The sequence below is a fragment of the Acomys russatus genome, chromosome 4 (genome assembly GCF_903995435.1).
Source record: "Acomys russatus chromosome 4, mAcoRus1.1, whole genome shotgun sequence".
NCBI lineage: Eukaryota > Metazoa > Chordata > Mammalia > Rodentia > Muridae > Acomys > Acomys russatus.
Window position 1 is genome coordinate 34,068,761 of NC_067140.1, and position 7,075 is coordinate 34,075,835.

General features: G+C 42.0%; 1 pseudogene; it reads left to right on the forward strand.

The window, feature by feature from the left end:
- Positions 1–379: 379 nt before the first annotated feature.
- Positions 380–1,361, forward strand: LOC127188566 (glyceraldehyde-3-phosphate dehydrogenase-like; annotated as a pseudogene).
- Positions 1,362–7,075: the final 5,714 nt, after the last annotated feature.

Genomic DNA, 7,075 nt, shown 5'->3' on the forward strand with positions numbered 1-7,075 from the left:
GAAATCAATTGGGTACTTTCTCAGAAAATTGAGAATAGTTTTACCTCAATACCCACCTATGCCTCTCCTGGACATATACCCAAAAGACGCTCCACCATACAACAAGGACATTTGTTCAACTATGCTTAGAGCACTTTTTTCTTACTAGCCAAAAACTTGAAACAACCCAAATGTCTCTCAACTGAAGAATGGATATTTTTTAAATGTGGTACATTTATTTACACATGGAATGGAATACTACTCAACTATCAAAAACAAGGAAATCATTAAATGTGTAGGCAAATGAATTGAACTAGAAAATACCATTCTGGCTTCTCTGCTCCTTCCTCTTCCAGAGACAGCCATATCTTATGCAATGCCAGCCTCGTCCCTTGAGATGATGGTGGAAGTCAGAGTAAATGGATTTGGCTGTATTGGGTGCCTGGTTACCAGGATTTGCTTCTTATCTGGCAAAGTGGAGATTGTTGCCATCAATGACCCCTTCATTGACCTCCACTACATGTCCACATGTTCCAGTATGACTCTACCCATGGAAAGTTCTGCGGCACGGTCAAGGCTGAGAATGGGAAGTTTGCTATCTATGGGAAACCCATCACCATCTTCCAGGAGTGAGATCCTGCTAACATCAAGTAGGCTGATGCTGGTGATGGGATCTACTGGTGTCTTTACCACCATGGAGAAGGCCGGGGCCCACCTGAAGGGTGGAGCCAAAAGGGTCATCATCTCTGCCTCTTCTGCTGATGCCCCCATGTTTGTGATGGGTATGAACCACGAGAAGTATGACAACTCACTCAAAATTGTGAATAATGCTTTCTGCACCACTACCTGCTTAGCCCCCTGGCCAAGGTCATCCATGACAACTTTGGCATCATGAAAGGACTCATGACCATACTACATCCCATCACTGCCACCAAGAAGACTGTGGATGGCCCCTTTGGAAAGCTGTGGTGTGATGGCCATCAGGCTGCCCAGAATATCATCCCTGCATCCACTGGTGCTGCCAAGCTGTGGCCAAGATCATCCCAGAGCTGAACAGGAAGCTCACTGCCTTCTGTGTTGCTACCTCCAACGTGTCCATCATGGAGCTGACATGCAGACTGGAGAAACTCTTCAAGTACAATGACATCAAAAACGTGGTAAAGCAAGCATCTGAGGGCCCCCTGAAGGGCATCCTAGGCTACACTGAGGACAAGGTTGTCACCTGAAACTTTAACAGTGACTCCCACTCTTCCATCTTTGATGCTGGGGATGGCATTGCCCTCAATGACAACATTGTAAAACTCATTTCCTGGTATGACAATGAATTTGGCTACATCAACAGGGTGGTGGACCTCATGGCCTACATGGCCTCCAAGGAGTAAGAATCCCTGGACCACCCACCCCAGCAAGGACACGAGAGCAAGAGTGAGGCCCTCGGCTGCTGAGGAGTCCCTGTTCTAACTCAGACCCTAATACTGGCATCTCCCTGCACAATTTCAATCTTAGAGCCCAGAATAACAGTACACCTGAAAAAAAAAGAAAGAACATATTATTCTGAATGAGGTAAACCAGACCCAGAAAGACACATATGGTATGTACTCACTTATAAGCAGATATTAACCATATAGTACAGGATAAGCACAGAACAATTCACAGACTCAAAGAGGCTAAGTAACAAGGAAGTCACAAGGGAGGATACTTAAATGTCACTCAGAAGGTGAAATAGAATATAGAACAGGTATAGTTGAAGAGAGGTATCAAGGCAGAAAAGGTAGAACAGAGAAATAAGGGTGGAGATGAGACCTGGGGGAGGGGGAAGGCAGATTGCTTACATAGAAAAAGAAACTGTGGGCAGGGGCATCTCAGTGACAAGCTGGAGACCTAAGTAAGCATAAGGTTCTACAAGGATATGAGGGGGACCTTAGCTAAGATTTCTAGTAGCAGGGTCCATGGAAACTGAAGAAAACACCCTCTAACTAGACAGGATTTATAGTGGAGGAAGGGGAACACCAGCCCACCAACCAAAAATTTGACCCAAAATTTACCCTGCCTTCAAGATATGCAAGAATAAAGATAGAGCAGAGATTGAGGGAATGTCCAACCAATGCCTGGCCCAACCTGAGACACTCCCCATGGGAGAGACCCAACTCTACACATTATTAAGGATACTCTGCTATGCCTGCAGACATGTGTCTAGCAGAGCTGTCCTCTGAGAAATTCCACCCAGCAGTGGTTCAAAAGAGATGCTGAGACTCACAGCCAAACATTGGGTGAAATATAGGGAGTCTTACAGAAATGTGGGGAGAAGGATAAAAGGACCTAGAGGTGATAAAAGCGTCACAAGAAAACCAATAGAATCAACTAACCTGAGTCCAGATGGGCTTTTGGAGACTGAAATACCAACAAAGGACCATGCATGGATTGAATCTAGGTCACCTGCACAGATGTAGCAGACGGGCAGCTTTGGCTTCATCTGGGACCCCTAGTAAGGGAAACAGGGTCTATCTCTAAAATGGACAGTGTTGCCTGCTCTTTGGTCACTTCCCTGACATACCTTGACAAGCTGGAGTAGGAGAGGTCTATTCCTTTTCTGAGGAATAGAAGAGGGGGGATGGAGGAAGAACATGGGTGGGCATGAATGGGAGGAAAAGAGGAAGAGGGCTGCAACCAGCATGCAAAGTGGATAAGTAAATAAATTAACAAAGAAATTATTGCTTTCTAGAGTTAAGGAGATAGTTCAATCAGGGAGGTTATGATCTTAAAAACATGAGGACCTATATTTCATCCCTAAAGCCCATGTTACAAAGACAGGTCTGGTGGCACACATTTGTAATACAGCTACATAAGTAGAAGAATTTTGGGGGCTCACTGACAAGCCAGACTAATGTACTATGTGAGTAAGAGGCCTTGTCTCAAAAGGCAAGGTAGATGGCTCCTGAGGAGTGACACCCAAGGTTGTACTCTGACTTCCACAGACAAGATGTATATTCATAGTGGCACATACGTGAACACACACACACACAAACACACACACTCACATGACACATAAGCACACACATTCATGCATACATGCTTGCACACATAGATTTTTAGCCCTTGTCTGTGGGGCACTATGTTCTTTATGCATCCCACACATTTTTGTGTAGAAAATGTTTTGTCATCATCTTGGACTTTTTTTGCTACATAAGCAGCCATGTGAGACCCACGGGCTCCCACTATCAAGATAATTAGAGTGTCAGTGCCCGTGATAGTTTATAACCTTGGCTTGTTATAACGTGTGAATGTGTATTTCAGCAGATGTTTGACATCATCTGTCTCCCAGTGCACACTGTATACACCTTGATTTGTGTTGTGATGCATATTCAGTTTGGAAACTGCCATCCAAATGAGTTCTGCATGAGGCTGTTCACCAGCAGCACCACGCTGCTTCTTTTAAAAGATGACTCAGATCCTTAGCTCCTGTAGGAGGAAACATGACAGGTTAATTTAAATACCTCGCTGATGCATTATGCTTTCAAAGCCACACTCTCTGTAGTGTCGTCAAGTTGTATGCTGTCACTTTATCGGCTCCATCACAATTGCAGTTTGACAGAAAAAGAGAAAGATGGTTACCTTTGAAGTGGTCATGCTGAATCACTAGCATAGTGGTTATGAACTTGTCTTCTGGGAGCAGCTCCTTATTTTGAGGGAAGACTCCACAACTGTCTAGCTTTGTAGATTGGGCAATTGACTTAAAGCCTTGACTTCCTCATCTGTGAAATTGGAATGACCCACAATCATGCTTATCTCTAAGTCACTGTGAAAATCAAAGAATATCATTGAAGGAAGGCACTTAGAACACTCAGCCTAATGCAGTGATTTTTACTGTTTAGCACAAACAATACAGTGAAGCATAGATTAAGGTATAAGATGAGCTAATCAGAAAAGATCAGTCAACATGGAGTACCCTAATGAGAAAGATATAAATAATTAACACAGGACAGAGTGGAATCACACACACACACACACATACACACACACACACACACACACACACACACAAGAATAAAATGCAAGTACTGTGGGATCCAAGAGAAAGGGAAAATTCACTGAGGGTTGAGGATGTGGGACAGAAAATGTATCCAAAGCAAATGATCTGATTTATTTAACATTTAGTAATTCAGCCATATCTAAAAAGAAACAAGCAGTCTTGAGTTTATAAGCAAAGATAGTTGTATAGTGGTATATTTCTTTACAAAAATATATGCATTTATGTATATTAATGTTCTCTCTGTATGCCAGAAGAGGACGTTGGCTCCCATTATAGATGACTATAAGATGTGGTTACTGGCAATTAAACTTAGGACATCTTGAAGAGCAGCCAGTGCTCTTAACTGTTGAGCCATCTCTCTAGCACTTAAACTACTGTTCTTAATATGAGCAGTTCAGAAGCTTTTTCTCTCATGAATCATCTTTCAATTTCTAAATGAGGATATAGGATTCATTACTATCCATGATAATTGGGAATCTGAAGCAGGTCTTAAACACTCCCTACTAGTTACTGATCCAAGCAATGAGTTTCTAACCTTACCACTTCTTTCTAGGAAAGGTGGTTTCTATTTACTGGATGGAAACTGAATCTGAGCATGGTGTTTGGAGGTATAGTCTTTAGGGGTGACTACGTAATATAATATCGTCTCGGGTTGACGCTTCCATAGTTAGAACATAGCAGATTAGAGTAAGAGAGAGTGTACATTTATTACTTTTCTATTGTTGTAATGAAATACCAAGAACAACAACAACAAAAGGTAAGAAAGGAAGAAGTTATTTTGGCACATAGTTTTAGAGTCTGTATTAATGTGCAGGCGTGGCAACAGGGGGACTGTAGCAGGAAGCAATTTGATCAGAATCTTAACCATAGACACAAATCAGAGATTACTAGAAAAGGGACAATGCTAGAAACCTTCAAAGCCCACCCCAGTGACATGCTTCCTCCAGCTAAGACATGCCTGCCAGTGTTTCATACATAACTTTTTCAAACAGAACCACCAGCTAGAAACCACGTTTTCAAACCAATGAGCCCATAGTTTCTCTTTGAAACTACCACAGAGAGAGAAAGAAGAAATAATAACACACACACATACACATACACACACATATGCACACACACACACACACACATATGCACATGTGCACACACTTCCTGCCTCTTACCTTGCAATGCACTTTCAGACCTTGGTACTCAACCAGAAGGAAGGATATCTCCAGATGCTTCCCCACAGAGTTGGGCTTCCAGATGCAGGAACCAAAATAAACCTCTCTCTTTGTACATTCCTATGTCTGTGGCACTGTGTTATTGGCAACAGAAGAAAGAACCAATGCAGCAATGAGTAAACAATGCAACAATGAGTAAAACCTCCATGCAAAATTTAGCCCCAAACTGAGTAGTCTCTATACAACCATTCCACATTCTGACTGTGCTATGAAATACAGTATGTTCAAGTGTTTCTTTCTTTTTTCTTTTTCCTTTTTCTCAGAGCTGAGGACCGATCCCAGGGCCTTGGGTCTTGCATTTGCTAGACAAGCACTCCAACACCAAGATAAATCACCAACTTCATATGTGAGCTGGACATGGTGGCACATGCCTTTAACACCAGCAGTCTGGAGGCAAAGGCAGGAGGATCTCTGTGAGTTTGATGCCAGCATGGATGACAAAGTGAGTCCAGGACAGCCAGGATAATGCAGAGAAACTCTGTCTCAAAACACTAAAGAAGAAGCAGAAGAAGATAAAGGAGGAGGAGGAGGAAGAGGATGAACAGGAGGAGGAAGAGGAGGAGGAGAAGGAGAAGGAGAAAAAAGAGAGAAAAAAGAAAAAAGACCATATGTATTTATTTCACAGGGATGTTAATGTTGAAAGGAAAAATCACTTAACTTTGTTTTCACATTATTGCAAATGATGAGGAAAGATCATTTTGTTTCTTTCCTATGGGTAAGAAGACAATCTTTGCATTTCTTCTCAGTCATCAGAAGGACTTAGTGGTTTTTTTTTTTTTTTTTCCATTTATGGCAATTCTCCTTCAGGAGTTACATGCCATGCGAGCAGTTGGCGTAAGTTTATTTTCCTAAACAGGTTTACATTTCATAAAAACATATTTATAATCCTATTTCATTTTCTTCTTCTAACTTCCTTATTCTTTTTAACTCATCAGATTTGCTGAGTTTAGAATTTTATTCTGCTTCATGACCTTCAGACAGATCCAGACACATGCTAACATGGCTTCTTCTATGTAACAGGTTTCCTAGAAAGCCATCTTGGGCATAGCTCCAGGATCCCTGCTAACCTGGATGAGTGGCAATGAGGAAACAGAGAGGACAAGAATAGCTTCAGTCGTGGTGAGTGGGTAGAAATTGGCTCACCTGTATATATGACATATTCCAGCTCAAAGCGAAAGATTCATTTCCCATGAGCTTTTATGAATTACACACTACTTTCTCACAGTCTGCTGTTTCAAACATTAGAAAGTCTGGGACTTTTGCTTTGTTTAGCTTACGGTACTGAGGTTTGAACCTAAGCCTTTGAGCAACCTAGGAAAAAGTCACCCATCAGAATGGCTAAGATCAAAAACTCAAGCGACACCACATGCTGGTGAGGATGTGGGGAGAGAGGAACACTTCTTCATTGCTGGTGGGAATGCAAACTAGTACAACCACTTTGGAAATCTATCTGGTGCTATCTCAGAAAAATGGGAATAGGGCTTCCTCAAGACTCAGCTATTCCACTCCTTGGAATATACCCAGAAGATGCTTCAGCACACAACAAGAAAATTTGCTCAACCATGCTCATAGCAGCCTTATTCATAATAGCCAGATCATGGAAGCAGCCTAAGTGTCCCTCAGTAGAAGAATGGATAAAGAAACTGTGGTACATATACACTATGGAATACTACTCAGCTATTAAAAACAAGGAATTCCTGAAATTTGTGAACAAATGGATTGAGTTAGGAAGGATCATAATGAGTGAGTTAACCCAGAAGCAGAAAGAATCAAACGAGATATACTCACTTATATTTGCATACTAGCTCAAGGGGCATATCCCACAAAAGCCTTCACTTACCAG